This window comes from Choloepus didactylus, chromosome Y (genome assembly GCF_015220235.1).
Source record: "Choloepus didactylus isolate mChoDid1 chromosome Y, mChoDid1.pri, whole genome shotgun sequence".
Taxonomy (NCBI): Eukaryota; Metazoa; Chordata; class Mammalia; order Pilosa; family Megalonychidae; genus Choloepus; species Choloepus didactylus.
Genome location: NC_051335.1, coordinates 53,348,043 through 53,370,773, shown reverse-complemented (window position 1 = coordinate 53,370,773; position 22,731 = coordinate 53,348,043). Strand labels below are relative to the sequence as shown.

The following is a 22,731-nucleotide window of genomic DNA, read 5'->3' as shown; positions in this document are numbered from 1 at the left end:
ACAATACTAAAAGAAAAGCTATCACTAGCACATATACCAAAAATAAAAATGAAGCTCACTACCAGCAAGAAATATGTGCTTTGAAAGTGCTTTGGTGTGGTGAGATGAAAATATGCAACTTCTTAGGTGTTAGCTACAGATGCCTGAGGATACAGAAGGATTTTAAGGGATCAAGGTTGTGAATGATGTCACACTATCTCAGCTTCAAGGGTGTTTTTTTCTCCTTTGGGTGAAGAGAGGTAGGGAGTGACTATAAAGTCATAAGGGGTGGGAAACCCTAGCATAATACCAGGCATGCTAGTCTGTTGCTTGGGTGACCATTATAACTCAATAGCCATGGCCAAGTGTTTAGTTGTTATCTTAAATACTGAGATTCAGCAGTCTTACACAAAACCTGTGTGAAAATGGAAGTCAATGAAAATTGAAAACTTTTTTGGATGACTGCAAACATGTGCAATTATCTCTAGGCTTTTTTTTTTGTCTTGGAAAATAAGTGCAGATAAAAGAATATTAATAGGCTTCTTGTCTCTTACCCCTCTTTTCTTGCAAGAGTGCCCACATGTCTTCTTACATGCATATTCAATAAACGTTCTGCTTACTCTGTGCTGTGCCGTGCCCTTGAATTCTGTCTTGCAGCATGGCCAAGAACCTTGAAAGCTGAATGTGGCAAAACATTTTGCTGAGCCAGCCAGGAAACACTTCTTTCCAACCATCTGGATTGGTAAGTCATCATTATTGATAAGGAGTCTTGGTCATGTGCTTTTGTCTTTGACTTTTTGCTTGTCTCATTGTTATCCTCTCCTACTTCCTCATGCAACTCTATGTCTCTAGGAATCTAAGGGCTCTGATCTGGCTCCCCCAGGACATAAACTAGGTCCACACTGAGCCCCTGGCTCCCTCCTCAGAAGAGACAGGAGCCTGGCTCCATGCTGTTCAGATTCAAGGAGGGTCAGGGTGGCAAGTGATACTGCCCTTGCGACCTGACTGGGAGCTTGTCCCCACATCAAACAGGAGGCCCATAGAAGCTAAATCACATCCTCATCCTCAACTCTCTCTCTCTCTTTCTCTCTCTCCCTTTCTCTCTCTCTCTCTCTCTCTCTCTCTCTCTCTCTCTCTCTCTCTCTCTCTCTCTCTCTCTCATCTCTATCTCTATCTCTGTCTCTGTCTCCTTGGTTCTCTGAGACTTCCCCACTCTCTCTCCTTTCTGACCCTTTGGGGACCATCTCTTGATCCTTGTCTGTGTAAGATTTCCTTGCCACCCAGACCCTTCCTCCTGCTGAATCAGCTCCTCTTTTCACTTCATCAACAAAGGTCCTCTCACCTGCTTCCATAAGTGTCTCCTTTCTCCTCTTTATGGCTTTCAATGCCTTCTGAGACATTCCATCTTTCGTAACACAAGATTCTGGACTAAGGATTCTTGTTCAAAACAAGGTGCTGCCTTTGGCATTCTATGGAGTCAACTCTGGCTTAGGCCCAGAGGAATTGGGTACTTTCCAATCAATGGGAGCATATCCCCTTCAGTCCTCCATCATTTAGTCTCTATCAAGACCCACTGTGGCTGAATGTAAGGTTTTACTTCTAGAGCATGCTCTTTTTAACCCTCAGGAAATGGTTAACTTAAAAGCCAAAGGTATTCTCAGGAGCATAGTCCTAGACCTCTTTCAGGTGGAGTGAGAGACCCCACCTTGGGAGCATAGGTCTAGACATCTCCCAAGGAGTAATGTCCTGGGGATGGGCCAGCAGAGAGGAAGAACTCCTCAAGGGCATTGTCCTGGAATTCTTGGCAAGGCCTGGGAAACCCCCTCCCAAGAGGCATAGGTCCAACATCATCTCTCAGAAGAGGTGCTGTAGAGGGTGCAAGACCCTGACTCCTCAAGAGTGTTGTCCTGGAATTCTTTTGGGCAAGAAGCAGGAAACCCCTGGAAGCATAGGTCCATATATCTCTCAGGAAAAGTGTCCCAGGGATGCCCACTGACTGTAATCCCCATGTTCCCAAGAGATTGGGCCAGCAGAGAGTGAAATGCTCAGCTCTGACACATGCTGTGATGTCATGTGGTCACACTGATACCAGTGATCCTCCTCTATTTTCTTTCCCAGAGTAAATGGGAAATGCAATCAGTCAATATGAGCTAAAAGATATTGAAGCATGGCCCTCCAATGGGGCTCTCAATTATAGTACAATCCTCCAGTCTGTAAAAGGCAGAGAAGGTAGTCAGAAATTATCTATGCCCAGATGTTTATGGTTCATTATCAAGACAAGGACCTGAGAGGGACTTATCACTTGTGTTATGCCCATGTCTCAATTTCTATTAGAGGAAGAGGTCTTCTTAATGATTCCCTTTTTTATTTATTAAGATTTATTCACATACCATAAAATCATCCAAAGTACATTGATCATATTACCATTATATGGTTTTTCATTCATCATCCTGATCCACTTTTTTAAAATATTTTCCTTGTACCAGAAACAGTGAAAGCAAGAATAAAAAAAGAAGCAAGAGTAAAAACAGAACACTCAAATTGTTTCCCCCATTCTTCCTTTAGTTTTTTTTTTTTTGCCCCCATTTTTCTACTCATCCATCCATACACTGGACAAAGGGGAGAGTGATCCACATAGCTTTCCCAATCACAATGTCACCCCTCATAAGATACATTGTTACACAATTTCTTCAAGATTCAAGGGTTCTGTGTTGTAGTTTGACAGTTTCAGGTATTTACCGCTAGCCATTCCAATTCAGTAAAATCTAAAATGGATTATCTATATTGTGCATAACAGTGCCCACTAGAGTGATCTCTTGGCTCCTTTTGGAATCTCTCAGCCATTGAAACTTATTTCATTCCATTTCACATGCCCCTCTTGGTCAAGAAGATGTTCTCAATCCCATGATGCCAGGTGTAGGTTCCTCCCTGGAGTCATATTCCACATGGCCATATTTACACCCCTACATGTCAGATCCCACATGGGAGAGGGCAGTGATTTCACCTGCCAAGTTGGCTTAGCTAGAGAGAGATGGCAACATATGATTGATAGAGGCATTCAGGAGGAGACTCTTAGGCACAATTTTAACAGGCCTAGCCTCTCCTTTGCAGCAACCGTCTTCCCAAAGGCAAGTCCTGTGACAGAGGGCTTCGCACCACAGACCACCAGTCCCCAATGTCTGTGAGCACATCAGCAACCAAGTGATTCCCTTTTTAAACTTTTTCGCTAAAAAGCATGAGAAAATGTATCACCAATCCAGCTACTTGTAATAAGCTAAAGGAGAGCACTCAGGAGAAAGAGGAAAACTCAACTCTGTTCCAGGGGAAGTTAGTGGAATTCCTAAAGTATACTAATGTAATCCTGTACTCCCAGGAAATTCAGATTTTCTTGGGTACCAATATCATCAGCCATTCTGCCATTGATATTTGGAGAAAGCTGCTAAAGCTCTCCATGGTTCCACAAACTCTCACTAATGACATTTTAGACACTGCCTTTTCTGTTTTCTTAACAATAAAGGCAAGTTTGAGAAGGAGGCAAGCACAAAGAGAGGTAAGTAGAAGACCAGAGAAGAGGTTCAGTTTATTGCAGTCTTTCTTAAAAGTGCCCTGCTCCCCTGAGGTCACCCAAATCATGGCTCTGAATCTCAAGCACCTTGCTTCAACTGTGGGTCAGAGGGCCACTGGCAGAGAGAGTGCCAGAAACTTTGAGAAAACTGTCAACCTTGGGACCCACTGGAGCCTTGCTCCAGGTGCCACCTATTAGGCAGTACCCCATCCTCCACCCTTAGAAATTCTGCAAGTCCACAATGAGCCACCCGACCCCTGTCCTTGGAAGTTCTGCAGATCTGCAATGAATCACCACCACCCTGTGCCTTTATGAATTCTGCAAGTTTGTGATAACATTTAAAATTTTAAAGATTTCTGTTCCCAAGTCCCTGCTCCCCAGTTCCTACTTCAAAGCTCAAACCAGCCAATGGAAACCTGCCAGCTATGCTTTTCCCCAAAGTAGCCACTGAGAAACTACCAACTGAGACCTCTCAGCTACCCATCCCTGGATAAAGAACTTCCTACCAAACTTCCTATATAAGCCCTACTGTTCCCCTTGCTCAGGGCTGTCACCATCTTAGGCTTCAGCCACACAGCCAGACAATAAAGCTTCTTTGATTGGGTTTCAGCCTCTTCTCTTCCTGATCGAAAAATCTAACACCATCAACATCTTTATTGGACCCACAGACTGCACTGTCTTCTGAAGGGAGGCAGGACAGACCCTTCAGCCCTGCTCTTGTCAACTGAAGAAGACTGAGGGTGTCCAAGGCTATTTATGGTTCTGCTGACTTCACATCTGATCATCAAACTAGAGGAGCCTTGGGTGGCACTTAATGTGGCAGGTAAGATTATTAATTTCTTAATATTACAGCCAAACCTACTCCTGAACTGCCACTCTGGACCTACCTCCACTCAGACTTGCCTAGGTATGGAAGTTGATGGTAAAGCCAAAACTTAAAACTTTCACAACTCCTCTCATTTGTAGGCTTGGAGATATTCTAGTGTCCCATCATTGTCCCTGAATCTCCTAACCCCCTTCTAGGGAAGGATTTTCTTCACTCCTTGGGAACCACATTAAGAATAGTAAACCATGCTAGTGTTTAACTGCTTGTTTGCCCCAGGGACCCTACTAGATCAAGGCCTCTTCCAATCTCAAAGGAGATCCTTAAGCAAATAAACATGTACTTATGGGATGAAGGCATCCCAGAGCTCACCCAGGAGTAGCCCCTGTCTGCATTCAAATTCTCAGCCTTAGATCTTTAAAATGTAACTTTTTGTTCCTTCTTCACCCTGACACTCAATGTCTATTTGCTTTTAAATATCAGGGAAATAACAATAAGATTCCCACCCTGCTTACTTAGACAGTGCTGCCCCAAGGATTTAAAATTAGTCCCTGTATCTTTAAAAATGCCTTAGCAGAAGGCAGAGCAAGATGGTGAAGTGGTGAGGTGTGGAATTTAGTTACTCCTCCAGGGCAGCTGGTAAATAGCCAGAAACTGTGTGAAACAGCATTTTTGGGGTTTTCAGTGACCAGTCATGCATTGTACACTAGTCTGTAATGGATGGAATGCCTAAGATTGCAGGGCAACCTGTAAGTTTCCCTGGTCATGGGGTTTCCCTGCCAGACATAATGTACTGTCTAAGAGCTGGTTCCCTGAGGGATAAAGAAACAATCTGTGTTGGGAGAAATAAGGGGGGCTCAATCCAGCCTCAACTGCAGAATTAATTAACAAATTAATTAATTAACTTTTGGAGTTGAAGTGTTCAGGGTGCTGAAGGAGGGCTGGGCTCTGGGAGAGGGTCACTTAGAAAGGGGAGCCCAATTGGGCACTCATTCCATGGCTCCAGAAAGGGTTGTTATTTTTGTTTTTAAATCCCCTTTCCTTTTCTTGCTACATTTTTTTACAGTTCAATAGCCCCCTGGCAAGTGTAGAATTAAAGCTGTTGGAGAGTAACTATTCAGGTGAAAGAGATAATAGCCTAAAGCAGATATCTTTAAATACTCTATACTAGACTGATGAAACTCAGGGGCTAGAGAAAGGCCTTAAAATGGATTTCTTTTTTTCTTTTTTTTTCTTTTTAAAATAACTATTCTTAAGTAGCTCTTTACAGAAAGCCCCAGATATTTGCAACTGTCCTTGGACCCAGGTAACAGAGAGCTGAGATAGTTCTAACAGACAAAGCAATGAACCTAGTGGGGAGACAATTCCATAAAGGGCATAACTTCCCCCAAGAAAAGGGGGGCATGGTCAAGCTCAATTGGCAGCCCTCCTTCAAGGAACTCAGACTGCAGGGCCTGGAAAACAGAAAGCAGCTTCAGTCAGCCATACTCCCAACAGGGACAGAGTCTGCAGAGAATTAAAGGCATCCCACCTCTTTACACTGAGGGGAGCTGCAGGCTGACAGCCACCACCTGCTGGATGGGATAGGAAAAGCACAGAATCTAGAGGCCTCAGAGAAGGGTCTCATTCTCAGGGAAATTCCATATCCAACTTCTGAGACCAGGGCCTCTCTGGACTGGGAAAACCTGATTGGGGTTGACCACACCTGAGGAGACCCTCTCACAAAAAGTTACATAGAGGCAGGGCAGGAAACAGAAAAACGAGGTGAAAAATTCTGATCAACTAAATAGAGCCTAAGATAGACAGCTAGTATAAGTTAAACAGAACACCAAAGGATAGAGAAAAAAGCCAACCAAAAAGAAAACCCTATGTAAAAGCATGAAAACAAGCTCCAGAATAAACTAATCAATAAAATCAGGTGCCTAGACAGCTTAAAATAATGATCCATACTAGGAAACATGAAAATATGGACCAGACAAGGGAACAAATTAATAGATCAACTGAGATATAGGAATAGAAATGACTAATTAAAGATGCTCAAACAAATCTCCTAAACCAAATTAATGAGCTAAAAGAAAATGTGGCAACAGGGCTGAAGGATAGAAAGAAGACAGTGGACAACCATAAAGAATTCATAAGCTTGAGAAAACAAATGGTAGAACTTATAAGAATGAAAGATACAACAGAAGAGATGAAAAACACAATGGAGACACAACAGTAGATTTGAACAGCCAGAAGAAACAATCAGTGAACTGGAAGACACAAAAGAACAAACAGGGAAAATAATGGAAAAATGTGAGCAGGGTCTTAGGGAGCTGAGTGACAACATGAAGTGCACAAATATACAGATTATGGGTGTCCCAAAAAGAGAAGAGAAGGGAAAGGGGACAGAAAGAATAATAGAAGTCATAATCACTGAAAATCTCCCAACTTGTATGAAATACATAAAATTGTAGATTCAAGAAGTACAGACACTCTGTACTCCAAGACACTTACTGATCAGATTCACCAATGTTAAAAAAAAAGAGAGAGAGAATCCTGAAATCACCAAGAGAAAAGTGATCCATGATATACAAGGAAAGCTTGGTAAGACTATGTACAGATTTCTCCACAGAAACCACAGAGGTGAGAAGGCAATGGTATGATATATTTAAGAGACTGAAAGAGAAAAACTGCCAACCAAGAAGTCTATATCTGGCAAAACTATCCTTCAAAAATCATGAAGAGAATGAAATATTTTCAGAAAAACAGACATTGAGACAGTTTTTGAATAAGAGAACAGCACTAAAATAAATACAAAAGGGACTGCTACAGGCTGATAGTAAACGACAGGAGAGAGAAGTTTGGAAAAGAGTATAGAAATGAAGACCATCAGGAAGGGTAAAAGGAAAGAGAGAATAAAATAAGATATGACATAGAAAATCCAAAAGACAGAATGGTAGAAGAAAGTACTGCCCTTATAGTAATAACACTAAATGTTAATGGATTAAACTCCCCAAAAGATATAGACTGGCAGAATGGATTTAAAAAAAAAAAAAAACTGCACCCATCTATACGCTGTCTACAAGAAACTCACTTCAGACACAAGGACAAAAATAGCCTGAAAATGAAAAGTTGTGAAAAGTTATATCATGTAAACAACAAGAAAAAAAGTGGTAGTAGCTATATTAATAGCAGACAAATTAGACTTCAAATGTAAAACAACAGAGACAAAGGACACTATATATTTATAAAAGGGACATTTCATCAAGAAAACATAACAATCATAATTATTCATGCACTGAGTCAGAGTGTCCTGAAATACATGAGGCAAACACTGTCAACAATGAAGGGAGAAATAGACACCTCTACAATAATTGCTGGAAACGTCAATACACCACTTTCATCAATGGCTAGGACATCTAGACAGAGGATCAATAAGGAAATGGAGATGTTAAGTTGTACCATAAATAAACTAGACCTGACAGACATTTATGGAACGCTACACCCCACATCAGCAGGATACATATTTTTCTCAAGTGCTTATAGACCAGTCTCTAGGAGAGAATGCATGCATCACAAAGCAAATCTCAACAAATTTAAAAATATTTGTATTATGCAAAAACTTTTCTCAGTTCATAATGGAATGAAATTGGAAATAAATAACAGGCTGGAGGTCATAAAATTTACAAATATGTTGAGGATAACAATAAACACATAGAAAACCAGTGGGTAAAGGAAGAAATTGCAAGAGAAATTTCCTAATACCTTGAGGGCAAATGACAATGAAAGCAAAACATAACCAAATTTATGGGAGGCAGCAAAGGTGGTGCTGAGAGGGAAATTTATTCCCTAAATGCCTATGTTAAAAGAGAATGGAGAGAAAAATTTGAGGAATTAACTACTCACCTTGAAGAACTAGAGAAAGAACAGCACATTAACCCCAAAGCAAACAGAAGGAAAGAAATGACAAAGATTAGAGCAGAAATAAATGAAATTGAGAGCAGGAAAACAGCAAAGACAATCAACAAAGTCAGACATTGGTTCTTTGAGGAAATCAACAAAATTGATGGACCATTAGCTAGGATAACAAGAAAAAAAAAGAGTGGATGCAAATAAATACAATCAGAAATGCAAAAGGAGACATAACTACTGACCCTACAGAAATAAAGGAAATAATGACAAGATACTATAAGCAAACATATGCTAATAAACTAGACAACTTAGACGAAATGGAGAACTTCCTAGAAAAGCATAAACAACCAAAATTGAGGCAAGAAGAAATAGATGACATGAAGAAACCAATCACAATAAAGAGATTGAGTCCGTCATCAAAAAGCTCCCCCAAAAGAAAAACCCAGGACCAGATGGCTTTGTATGTGAATTCTGCAAAGCATTAAAGAAAGAACTGGTGGGGGCAGAGCAAGATGGTGTCATAGAGAGGTATGGAATTTAGGTAGTCCTCTGGAGCAACTAGTAAATTACCAGGAACAACTAAAATAATCTGGAACAATTGTTGGGAGGCATCCATAAATGGACACACATTGTACACTGGCCTGTAATGGTGGAGTGGCTGAGCTTGTAACGCAGTAAAGCTCCACAAACCCAGAACTGGTGCTCCTACCCCCTCAGGCCGAGATGGAACACTACTGTGTGGGATAAAAGAAACAGGTTACAGGAAAATTAACTCAACCAAGCTCCAATTTCAGTTTTAATTAACATTTTGGACTACTGAATACAATCTACAAACACAGATAATTCTACAGAACAGGAAGGGAAGCAGGTTACTTACAGCAGGAAGAAGGCATGACTGACGGAAAAGCACACAAATAAATGAAAACTGAGACTTTTGGAGACAACTAAGCTCAGAACACTGGAAGATGGCTATGTCCCAAGAAAAAGGGCACAGAGAACTGGGTTCCACTTCTGGTAGACCCATGAAACTGAGGGCATGGAGACTGGCTCTAAAAGGGGGCATTTGCTATTTTTCCATTTTTTTTCTCACATTCTAAGCAGCCCATAAGAGAAAGATGCAGTCAATTTCAATTCCATGAAGACCCAAGCAAGGGTAGATTTAACAGAGCCAGAAAGACAAAGGAGGAGTTCAAGTGGAGAAGGTAACTCCCTAGGGGGTGTATATTCCCTAAGAAATGGGGGGTGGGGCCAGCTCAAGTAGTGGCCTCCTCTCAGAGAATTCAGACCTGGGGAAATGAAGCAAACCAGAAAAACTTAAGCTTGGCTTCTAACTCCCTTTGTCCCATGTCAGGTCAGGGTCCACTGTGAATTAAAGTAACCAAACCTCGTTACACCAGTGGGGAGCTGTGGGCTGAGAAGTGCCACCTGTTGGCCTGGATAGGGAAATCACAGAGTCTAGAGGCCTTGCAGGAAAGTCTGTCAATCTTCTAGGACCCACCTTCAGGGAAATGTAATACTGAATATACATCATCCTCCAGAGACCTGAGCCCATTCTGCTCTGGGAAAATCTGACTGGGGCAATCAAGGAAACCAGATGCCCAGACAGCAGAAAATGAAAAATCACACTAGAAAAGCAAAGATATGGCCCAGTTAAAGGGACAAACTTACACTTAAACTGAGATACAGGAATTTAAAATACTAATTATTAATCAAACAAATCTCCGAAATCAATTTAAAAATCAATCCAAGAATCAGTTCAACCAGTTTACGGAAGATATGGCAAAAGAGATGAAGAATATAAAGAAGATATTGTGTGAACACAAGGAAGAAATAAAAAGTTTGAAAAAACAATTGATAGAACTGATGGGAATGAAAAGCACAACACAACAGATGAAGGACACAATGGTGACATACAGCAGCAGATTTGAAGAGGCAGAAGAAAAGATTCATGAACTGCAGAGCAGGACATCTGAAACCCTATATACAAAAGAACAGATGGGGAAAAATGAAGAAATATGAGCAATATCTCAGGGACCTGTGTGACCACATGAAACTCATGAATGTACGTGACATGGATGTCCCAGAAGGGGAAGAAAAGGGAAAATGTACAGAGGTAATAATGGAGGAAATAGTCACTGAAAATTTCCCATCTCTTATGAAAGACATAAAGTTACAAATCCAAGAAGTGCAGTGAACACCAAACAGAAGAGATCCAAATAGGCTTCTGACAAGACATAATAATCAGATTATCAAATGTCAAAGACAAAATTCTGGAAGCAGCAAGAGAAAACTGATCCATCACATACAAGGGAAGATCAATAAGACTATGTGCAGATTCCTCAGTAGAAATCATGTAGGCAAGAAGGCAGTGAGTATGATACATTTAAAATACTGAAAGGGAAAAACCACCAACCAAGAATTTTATATCTGGCAAAACTGTCCTTTAAATATGAGGAAGAGTTTAAAGTATTCTCAGACAAACAGACAATGAGAGAGTTTGTGAACAAGATACCTGCACTCCAGGAAATACTAAAGGGAGAACTCCAGACAGAAAAAGACAGGAGAGAAGGTTTGGAGCACAATGTTGGGAGATGGTAGCCCAATAATATAAGTACACAGAACATAGATGACTGTGAGTAAGGTTGAAAGAGGAAGGTTAGGGGCATGTAGGGCACCAGAAGGAAAGATAGAAGATAAAGACTGGGATTGTGTGGATTAGTGTAATTTAGAGTGGTCAATGATTGTGTTAAAATGTACAAATATGTTTTTGTATGAGAGAGAAAGAATGAATGTCAACTTTGCAAGGTGTTAAAAGGGGGGTGGTATTGGAGGAAAAATACAACAATTGCAACAATTGCAATACACTTTCTTTAATTGTAACAAAGGCAAAACACCAAAGCTAAATGCCTATTGGAGGAGGACATGGGTTTTGGGGTATGGGATTATTGGCATTAATGTTATTGTCTGACTTTTTATGGTATTTTATTTTATCATTACCTTTTTTTCTAGTTTTTTAGTTGCCATTTCTTCTTTCTTCTTATTTTCCTTTTTTTTTTAATTTTTATGCTTCTTTCTCTTTCTTTGTGGCTGTACTTTATCTTATTTTTACTTTTTCTTTAATCCTTTTTACTATTCTTTTGTTTCAATTCTTTCTTTGAGTACTGAATATATGTAAGTGTTAATTGTGGTGATGAATGCACAACTACATGATGATACTCTAAACAATTCATTGTACACTGTGGATGATTGTATAGTATTTGAATATATCCCTATAAAATTGCAGGATAAAAGTAAACAGAGGGACACAAGTGCTGGCAAGAACTTGGAGAGAGAGATATGTATGCACTCACTATTGGTTGGGAAGCAGAATTGTGTAACTTATCTGGAGGATAGTGTGTTGTTTCCACAAGAAGCTAGGTATGTGTGTGTTACAAGGTTCTGCAACCCCACTCTGGGGTATATGTTTGAAAGATCTGAGAGCAGGGACATGAATGGACATTTGTACACTGGTGTTTATGGTGGCAATATTCATGGTTTGCAATGGACAGAGGTCATCTAAGGGTATATTGACTGATGAACAGAGTGGTGAACTGTGGTGTATGCATAAAATAGAATATTGAGTGGCTACAAGAAGGAATGAAGCTGTGAGACATGTGACTGGGTGAATGGATCTTGAGTACTGCATTTTGAGAAGCACACCAGAAACAAGAGGACAAACATTATAATACCTCACTTAGATGGACTGATAATAATGCATAAACTCTAAGAACTGAATCTTAGGACACAGCTTATCAGGGGAATTCTTATTGTAATGGTCCCTAGATTATAAGCTCTTACACTTGTCACATCTATTCCTGAGTTGTAATGGTTATCTTCAAATCCTGAGACACTGAGCTCCTAGTGTGTAACCTGGTCAATCTCTGGAAATTTGGGTGTCTGTGTGACATCCAAAACTTGGAAATAGAGCTTGGCAGCTATGAATATCAGTATCACCCCATAAGGCAGCCATTGAAAGAGCTGAAAAAGAATTCAGTCTTCAGTTAGAGATATGAATGGGCTGATATGGTTAGGACTAAGGCAAATCAGGCCCAAGGGTAAAGGACGATACTGTCTGGGTTTTAAAACTACAACTTTTGTGTGAGACAAAGGGAGGAGATGTCTATTTGGTGCAGGATCTATGTTTTCTGTAGCACACTAGATAATTTAACATGTATGATCAGTTTGTTTAAACTCCATAGGTGCATTGAACTATGAAAGGGAATTGGGACCTGCTGGGGCAAAATCCTGATACATCCAAGAGTAATATGGGCAGAGAGTAAAAGTGTATTTGCAGGGCCCCCTGAGGAACTGGGGAGAAATGCAGAAATGTTGGACTTCGCCACCTGGGTTATCACTGATTTTAATGCAAACATAGAGGACTGCCAATTTAGTGGGCCAAGCCCTCCATCTGGGGGCTCTCCCTTGTAAGGCTATTTGCTGCAAGGGAGAGGCTAAAGCCTACTTATAATTGTGCCTAGGAGTCTGGCCCCCAGAAAGCCTCTGTGTTGTTCAGATGCGGTCCCCCTCTCTCTAAGCCCACTTGTCAGGTGAATTCACTACCCTTCCCCCCTTCATGCAACATGACACCCAGGGGTGTATATCCCCTGTCAATGTGGGAAACAACTGGGGATGAGCCTGGACCCAGCACTGTGGGATTGAAAAGATCTTCTGTACCAAAAGGGGGAAGAATGGTGAAACAAAATAAGGTTCCAGTGACTGAGAGATTTCAAATGGAGTCAAGAGGTTACCCAGGAGGATTTTCTTATGTGTTCTATAGATATTACTTTTTAGTTTTTAGTGTTTTGGAATGGCTAGAGGGAAATACCTGAAGCTGTCAAACTGGAACCCAGTGACCTTGATTCTTGAGGATGATTATATAACTTTGTAGCTTGCACAGTGTGAATGCACAATGGTGAAAATCTTGTGACTTGCACTCCCTTTATCCAGTGTATGGACAGATGAGTGGAAAAATGGAGACAAAAATTAGATGAGAAATAGGGTGGGATGGAGGGGATGGAAATATCTCAGTGTTCTTTTTTGTTTTAATTTTTATTTCAAAGTAAGGAAAAGTTTCAAAAATTGATTCTGGGGATGAACACACAAATGTATGATATTGCTATGAGTAATCAATTGTACACTGTGGATGACTTTAGAGTCTGTGAATATATCTCAGTAGAGCTGTATTAAGTAAAAGTAAATGAACAATGAGGAGGAGGGGAGGGGGATGTTTTGGATATCCTTCTTATACTTATTTTTATTTTATTTTTTGGAGTAATGAAAATGTTCAAAGATTGATTGTGGTGATGAATACACAACTATATGATGATACTCTGAACAATTGACTGTACACTTTGAATGACTGTATGTTATGTGAATATATTCCAATAAAATTTCATTAAAAATTAAAAAAAAACTTAGCATAGGTTTTGGGTAAATTGGTTTGTTAGGAAACACTAAAAGGGGTTGACTTAGATTCCTATTCTCTTGTTTTATTTGATGAGTTCCTTGAGGTTTTGTTTTTAACATACCTGCAAAAATCACATTACAATAACCCTCTTTGCTTCCTATTCTTTTTCCTTCCTCTAAACTTTTTGTATCTTTTTCTGCCCTTAACCTGTAGCCCCTCAGCAATGCATATGACAAGTTAGCACAGTTTATTCCACCAATAATCCCTCAGAACTCTGGGACCTGGTGAACAACACAGTGAGACATTCACGCATGACAACAACATGGAGCTGGTGAAGCAGTGCCTGTCATCTCTCTATAAGAAGACTCAGAGGCTGACCAAGACATCTTTAACACTATTGTTACAAGATATGGTAAGTCGTGTGCAGTTGTTTGGACTTAAGGAGATAGAAAAACATGTCCCACACAGAAGATGGGAAAATTTTTGCAGGTATTCATCAGAAGGGTGGTATGATTAGTTTTCATGATAACCCTGAAAAATATGATAACCAAGCCATGTTTCATAACGTTGACCAGGAGATGCTGAGGTGCATCGAGCTTGATGAATGGCTGAAGGCAATGGATCAAGAGATAACCGTGAACCCCCAATTCACGCAAGAGTATGGGGTCACAAAAAGATGATTCAGGAAACAAACTATCCCTTTACTCTTGAAAATAACATCCATCCTGAGATAAACACAAGAAACCATCACCCTGGCCAGTGAAAAGTGTTAGGAGAGGAGCAGAGAGGACCAGGATTGTTTCACCTGGATATTGGGAAGTGCATTTGCTTTGTCATCTTCCATCCCATATGCTTTCAGAAAACCATTCTCTCTGCAAAGAAAGGGGAAAAATATCTGAAATTTTAAACTCTATGCTGGATTTCTTTATCCTCAGATTTATGTTGCTATTGCATTAAATCTACCTTTGTGTTTTAAATTAAAAACAATTGAATTAGTACTAATTCTTCTCAAACTCTTCAAAAAAACTTGAAGAGGAGGGAAAGCTACCTAACTCATTCTATGAAGCTGACATCACCTAATACCAAAGACAGACAAAGATACTACAAGAAAGATTATATACCAATCTCTGTAATGAATACAGATGCAAATATCCTTAACAAAATACTCACAAATTGAATCCAGCAGCATCTTCCAAGAATTACACACCACAACCAGGTGGGATTTATTCCAGGTATGCAAGGCTGGTTCAACACAAGAAAATCAATTAATGTAATACACCACATCCATAAGTCAAAGCAGAAGAACCACATGATCATCTCAATCAATGCTGAAAAGGCATTTGACAAAATTCAACATCATTTCTTGATGAAAACACTTCAAAGGATAGGAATAGAAGGGAACTTTGTCAATATGACAAAGGCAATATATGAAAAACCCACAGTTAACATCAGACTCAAAGTGGAAATACTTAAATTTTTCCCTCTAAGATCAGGAACAAGATAGGTATGCCTATTGTCACCATGGTTTTTCAACATTGTGCTGGAAACTCCAGCTAGAGCAATTAGGCAAGATAAAGTAATAAAAGGCATCTAAATTGGAGAGGAAGAAGTAAAACTTTCACTGTTTGCAGCTGACAGGATTCCATATATAGAAAACCCAGAAAAATCTATAGCAAACCTACTAGAACTAATCAACAAATACAGCAAAGTGGCAGGGTAAAATATCAACATGCAAAAATCAGTAGTGTACCTATACACAATTAATATGCAACCAGAGGAGGATATCAATAAAAATTCAATTTACAATAGCAAACAAAATAATCAAGTATTTAGGGATAAACTTAACCAAGGTCACAAAAGACCTATACAGAGAAAAGTACAAGAAAGTGCTGAAATAAATTGAAAATGGAAGAACATTCCATGTTCATGGATTAAAAAATTAAATATAGTTAAGATATCAATTCTACATAAACTGATTTATAGATTCAATGCAATACAAATTCACATCTCAACAACTTATTTTGTAGAAATAGAAAAACCAATAACCAAATTAATCTGGAAGGGCAAGTTGCCCTGAATAGCCAAAAGTAACTTGAGAAAGAGGAACAAAGTGGGAGGTATCACACTACCTGACTTTGAAGTACACTACAAAGCTAAAGTGGTTAACAGCATGGTTCTGGCATAAGGATAGATATACCAAACAGTGGAACCAAATTGAGTGTTCAGAAATATACCCTCTCATCTACAGACAGTTGATCTTTGATAAGGCCATCAAGCCAAAGCAACTGGGACAGAGCAGCCCTTTCAAAACAATGGTGTTTGGAGAACTTGATATCCATTTCCAAAGAATGAAAGAAGAATCTTATCTTACACCTTATACAAAAATTAACTCAAAATTGGTCAAAGACCTAAACATTAGTGCTAAAACCATACCACTCTTGGAAAACAATGAAGGGCAATATCTTAAAGATCTTGTGATAGGAGGTGATTTCCTAGACTTTACACTCAAAGTGTAACTAAAGTAGAAATAGATAAATGGGATCTCCTCAAATTTAAAGACTTTTGTACACCAAATGACTTTGTCAGGAAAGTAAAAAGGCAGCCTATGCAATGGGAGAGAATATTTGGAAACCACATTTCAGATAAGGGTGTAATATCCCAAATATATAAAGGGATCCTACAACTCAACAGAAAGATAAATAACCCAATTAAAAAATGGGCAAAAAACATGGACAGACACCTTTCTGTAGAAGAACTATGTATGGCTTAAAAATACATTAAAAATGCTCAACTTCACTGGCTATTAGGGAAATCCAAATCAAAACCACAATGAGATATCATCTCACACCTACCAGAATGGCCATTTTCCAAAAAACAGAAAATGGCAAGTGCTGTAGAGGATGTGGGGAAAGAGGCACACTTATTCACTGCTGGTGGGAATGTAGAATGGTGCAGCCACTGTGGAAAACAGTGTAGTGGTTTCTCAGGAAGCTAAATATTGATTTGCCATAAGACCCAGCTATTCATTACTAGGTATATACTCAGAGGAACTGAAATTTAAGACATGGATGGACATTTTTAAACTGATATTCATAGCAGCATTATTCACAAATGCCAAGAGATGGAAACAGCCCACATGTCCATCATTGGATAAGTGGATAAACAAACTGTGGTACATACACACAATGGAATGTTACACAGCCATAAGACAGAAAAAAGTCATAGAACTTATAATAATGTGGCTGAACCTTGAGTACGTTAGGTTGAGCAAATTTAGCCAGAAACAAAAAGGCAAATACTGTATGGTCTCACTAATATGAACTAAAATTAATGAACAATCTTTGAGTGTCAAAAGCTGAAAACACAGGTTATCAGGAGATAGAAAGAGGGCAGAGTTCAAGAATTTGATGCTGAAGGACTACATAATGCTCAAAAGGATTAATTGCATAGATCCAGACATAGATAACATAATGCTGTGTGATGGTAGCACAATATTGTAAGTACACTGAACAAAGATGTCTGTGAGTATAGCTGAAAGGAGGGCTAGGGGAATGTATGACACCAGAGGTATAGATTATATGTTAAAGACTGGGACTATAGCAAAGCAAAAATTAGAGTGATCAATGATTTTGACTAAATGTACAAATATATAAATGCTTTTACATGTGGGAGAACAAATGAATGTCAACCATGCAAAGTGTTAGAAAAGGGATGGCAGTGGGGAAAAATATAATGAAAACAAACTGGAGTCTATGGTCAACAGTAACATTGTAATATGCTTCCATTAAATGTAACAAAGGCAATATGCAAAAGCCAAATATGTATCACAGGCATATATAAGCAAGGGATATGGGATCTTTGATAGTTGTGTTGTTGTCCGACCTTACTATTATGTTGTATTTTATGGTATTTTATTTTTCTTTTTATTATCTTTTTTATTATTTGTAAAAATTTTCTTTAGTAATGAATATGTTCAAATGCTGATTGTGGTGATAAATTGTGCAACTATATGATGACACCATGAAGAACTGATTGTACACTGTTGATGATTGTATGGTATGTGAATATATCCCTATGCAATTTTAGGAAAAATTATATTTAGGGATAAAAGAGCTGGAGAAAACATTGAGAGAGGGATATACCTATTTACTGTTGATGGGGAGGTAGAATGGTGTAGTCTACCTGGAGAACAGTGCAGTGGTTCCAGAAGAAACTAAGTATGTGTGTGACATAAGGTCCTGCAACCGCATTATGGAGCATATACTTGGAAGATCTGAGAGCAAGGACATGAATGGACATTTGCACTCTGCTGTTTATGGAGGCAGTATTCATGATTTGCAATGGACAGAAGTGGCCTAAGGGTACATCAATTGATTAAGCATATGTTGAACTGTGGTGTACACATATGTGTGAGTTTGGATGTATTATGTCCCCCAAAAGCTGTGTTTTTTTAATGCACTCTTGTAGGGGGCAGAGGTATTAGTGTTGATTAGATTAGAATATATTGATTGAGGGTTTCCCTGGAGATGTGACTCAATCAGTTGTTCATGAGATATTTGATTGGATTATTTCTATGGAGTGTGGCCCTGCCTATTCAGTGTATGTTTTAATGTAATCACTAGAGCCCAGACAGGTGTTCGCTACTACAGCCAAGACAAACATTTTAGAGATGGCCATTGAAAGCAGATTTTTGCTGACCCTTTGCTCCAGAGGAGCTAAGAGAGGACAAAACACCCCAAGAGCAACATTTTGAAGAATGCACAGGAGGTGAGAGAGGAGCTGGAACAGCAGATGCCAGCCAAATGCCTTCCCAGCTAACAGAGGTTTTCTAGATGTCATTGGCTTTCTTTGCGTGAAGGTATACTTGTGTTGATGCCGTAATTTGGACATTTTCATGGCCTTTAGACTATAAATTTTCAACCTTACAAATCCCCTTTATAAAAACCAATCCATTTCTGGTATTTTGCATAACAGCAGCATTAGCAAACTGGAACAGATTTTGGTACCAGAAGTGAGGTTCTGCTGAGCTTACAAATACCAAACATGTAGGAACAGCTTTTTAAATGGATAAGGAGAAAATTCTGGAGGAATTTTGAGAAGCTTGATAGAAAAGGCCCAGACTGCTTTGAAGAGACTGTGGAAATATGGACTCTAAAGATACTTCTGAGGAGTCCTTGAGCAGAAAAGATGAATGTGTTGTTGCAAACTGGAAGAAAGGCAGTCCTTGCTCTAAAGAGGCAGAGAATTTGGCAAAAGTGTGTCCTAGTGTCAGACGTAAGGCAGAATTTGAAAGTGATGAGCTGGGATACTTAGCTGAGGAGACCTTCAGACTATGTGTGGAGGATGTATCCTGGCTTCTCCTTGCAACTTGTAGTAAAATGTGAGCAGAGAGGGATAAACTGAGAAATGAACTAAAAGAAACCAGAAGTTGATAATTTGGAAAATTCTAGGTTTCCAAAAAGTGAGACCCCAGAAGCTACAGCCCCATATGAGGATTTAACCAAACATGAAATCCAACTGTCATTTCAGTACAAGCCAGGATTGGAGACAGAGTTATCCAGAAAGGATTTGTGAAAAGTCCTCTTTTTGATGGTTTTGACCCCTGTAAACTGCATGCCAAGCCTACAGAATTTTTGTGAGATCTGTACAGATGGAGCCATTGCAGGTCTAGACTGGAGGAAATGGAGAAGGGACAATTGAAGGAAAAATTTCTTCAAAGACAGAGCCATGGATATTGAGGTTTGGAGTCCAGACATCTCAGACAGGGAGAATGTAGTGGACCATCCACATGGAAAGGGTGAATTTTTTGAGAGTGGGCCTTCTGCCTCAATGCTCAGGAAGTGTGCTGCCACCCTAGGCCTTGGAGACTGTGGACAAAATTCCCCAGGGTTAGGGGAGAGCCTGGCCACCCCCCCCCCACAGTTCTGAAGGGTTGAGCATGTGCCCGAGAGATGGAGGACATTCTGGGAGCCACCCTGATGTTTGAGGAGGTTTGGGCCAAGAAAGTGGTCTCCCCAGTATGTGGATATGTTGTAGCACTCACCCCAGCATTTGGAGAGAAAAAGTCTACCACAAAGGACCTTGGAAAGGGTTGGACTCTTGCTCTCTCAGGACCCAAGGATAAAACATTGTTCTCTAAATGACTCTCAAACTTTGAAACCTAATGGAGTTTGCCTTGCACGATTTAGGAATTGTTTTGGTCTCTTAAACCTTGTTTTCCTTACTGTTTCTCCTTACAACAATGGAAATATTTACCAATGACTGCCTGTCTCTGTATATAAGCAGCAGATAACTTATTCTGTGTTTCACAGGTCCACAGCCAGTGGCGAATTTTGCTTCAGGACAGGCCATGCCTATAACTGATTTTGATGGGATCTTGTACTTGCCTATTTTTACTGAAATGATTTAAGTTTTTGTGATATTGTGATGAGATGAATGTATATTGTGTATAGAATGGTCATGACATTTTGGGGTCCTTAGGATTGAATGTGCCAGTTTAGATACATTATGCCCCCCACAATGCCATGTTCTTTAATGCAATCTTGGGGGGCAGAGGTATTAGTGTTGAATAGGGTAGAACCTATTGATTGAATGTTTCCATGGAGATGTGACTCAATCAACTGTGAGTGAGATTTTGATTGGATTATTTCTATGGCAGTATAGCTCTGCCCATTCAGCGTTGGTCTTAATTAAATCACTGGAGTCCTATAGACGTTTTGGAGACAGCCATTGAAAGCAGACTTTTGCTGACACTTTGCTTTGGAGAAGCTGAGAGAGGACAAAACATCCCAAGAGCAACAGCATGACAGTTTGAATGTAATATGTCCCCCAAATGCCATTATCTTTGATGCAATCTTGTGTGGGCAGACATATCAGTGTTGATTAGATTGTAATTCTTTGAGTGCTTCCATGGAATGTGCCCCACCCAACTGTGGGTGATAACTCTGATGAGATCATTTCCATGGAGGTGTGGCCCCACCTATTCAGGGTGGGCCTTGATCAGTGGAGCTATATAAATGAGATGACAGGTAGAGGGAGCTCAGTGCAGCTGTGAGTGAATTTTGAAGAGGAGCTACAGCCTTTGAAGCTTCAAAGCTTCACTTTGAAGAAAGCATGGAGCTGCAGATGAGAGTTTGAAAATGACCATTGAAAGCCGACTCTTGCTCTGAAGAAGCTGAGAGAGGACAAACATCCCAAGTGCAATTAAGAGTGACATTTTTGAGGAACTGCAGCCTAGAGAAGAATGTCCTGGGAGAAAGCCATTTTGAAATCAGAACTTTGGAGCAGATGCCAGCCATGTACCTTCCCAGCTAACAGAGGTTTTCCGGACACCATTGGCCATCCTCCAGTGAAGGTACCCAATTGCTGATGTGTTACCTTGGCTATTTTATGGCCTTAAAACTGTAATTGTGTAACCAAATAACCCCCCTTTTATAAAAGCCAATCCGTCTCTGGTGTTTTGCATTCTGGAAGCATTAACAAACTAGAACAAATAGTCTGAAGAATGCACAGGAGCTGAGAGAGGAGCTGGAAGAGCAAACACCAGCCATGTACCTTTCCAGCTAACAGAGGTTTTCCAGATGCCATTGGCCTTCCTTTGGTGAAGGAACACTTGTACTGTTACCTTAATTTGGACCTTTTGATGACCTTTAGACTGTAAATTTGTAACCAAATAAACACCCTTTATAAAGGCGAATCCATTTTTGGTATTTTGCATAATGGCAGCATTAACAAACTGGAACAGCATACAATGGAATATTGAGCTACTGTGAGAAGGAATGAAGCTGTGAGGCACACAATGAGGTGAATGGATCCTGTAGGCAGCATTTCATTTAAAGTATGCCAGAAGCAAAAAGACAAACATTATAATACCTCACCAATATGGACTATCTATAATGTGTAAACTCAAAATTGAATCTTAGTGCACAGCTTATCAGGGGAGCCCTCATTGTAATGGTCCCTAGATTGTAAGCTCTTACAGCAGTCACATCTATTCCTGAATTGTAATGGCTATCTCCAAATTCTGAGATGCTGATCCCTTTGTGTATAACATGGTCAGTCTTTGGAATTTAGGTATCTGTGTGACACCTGAAACTCAGCTAGAACTCATCAGATATGAATATCCATATTAGAACATACAGCAACTGTTAAAAAAGCTGAAAAAGAATCCAGACTTCAGTTAGAAATATGAATGAAGCATATCTGGTTAGGAAGAAGGCAAATCAGGTCAAAGGGTAAAGGAAGAAACTGACTGTGTTTTAAAACTTCAACTTCTGTGTAAGACCAAGGGAGGAGATGTTTATTTGGTGCATGACATATATTTCCTATATATCATATTCTTTTTTACTTTTGTGTTTTATTCTTATTTTATTCTTTCTGGTGTAAGGAAAATTTCAAAATTTGGGGTGATGAATGCACAACTATATGATGATACTGTGAACAGTTGATGGTATGCCATGGATGATTGAATGGTATGTGAATATATCTCAAAAAAACTGGATTAAAAAATGCCTTAGCAGTAGACTTTATTGATCTCCAACTGCCTATGTCAACTTTGTGAACCAATGTATTCCTAGTAAGCTAGTAAATGTTGAAGTCTTTACTGACTACAAGCCCTGAATGGATATGGGAAGTTTCAAAAGGTTTGAGAAAGTGAATCTTGTAGTCATTGCTGATCACAAGTCTGGATGGAAGTGGAAAGTTTCAGAAAGTAAGTTTTGTTTGTAGTCACTACTGAATACATGCCCTAGATAGATATAAAAAATTATAGAGAGTTTAAGAAAATCTGTCTGTCATTGTTCTGGTTTGCTAGAGAGGCCATTATGTAAAATACAAAAAAAAAATGGATTGGCTTTTATAAATAGGATTTATTAGGTAACATATTTGTAGTTCTAAGCCCATAAAAGAGTCCAAAATAAGGCATCAACAAGAGGATACCTTCACAGAAGAAAGGCTGATGGCATCTGGAACACCTCTGTCATCTGGGAAGGCAAATGGTTTGTGTCTGCTGGTCCCTTACAAATG

General features: G+C 39.6%; 1 pseudogene; it reads left to right on the top strand.

The window, feature by feature from the left end:
- The window catches only part of LOC119524138, a 195,248-nt pseudogene extending 180,830 nt beyond the window's left edge, over nt 1–14,418 (top strand).
- The last annotated feature ends 8,313 nt before the right edge of the window (nt 14,419–22,731 follow it).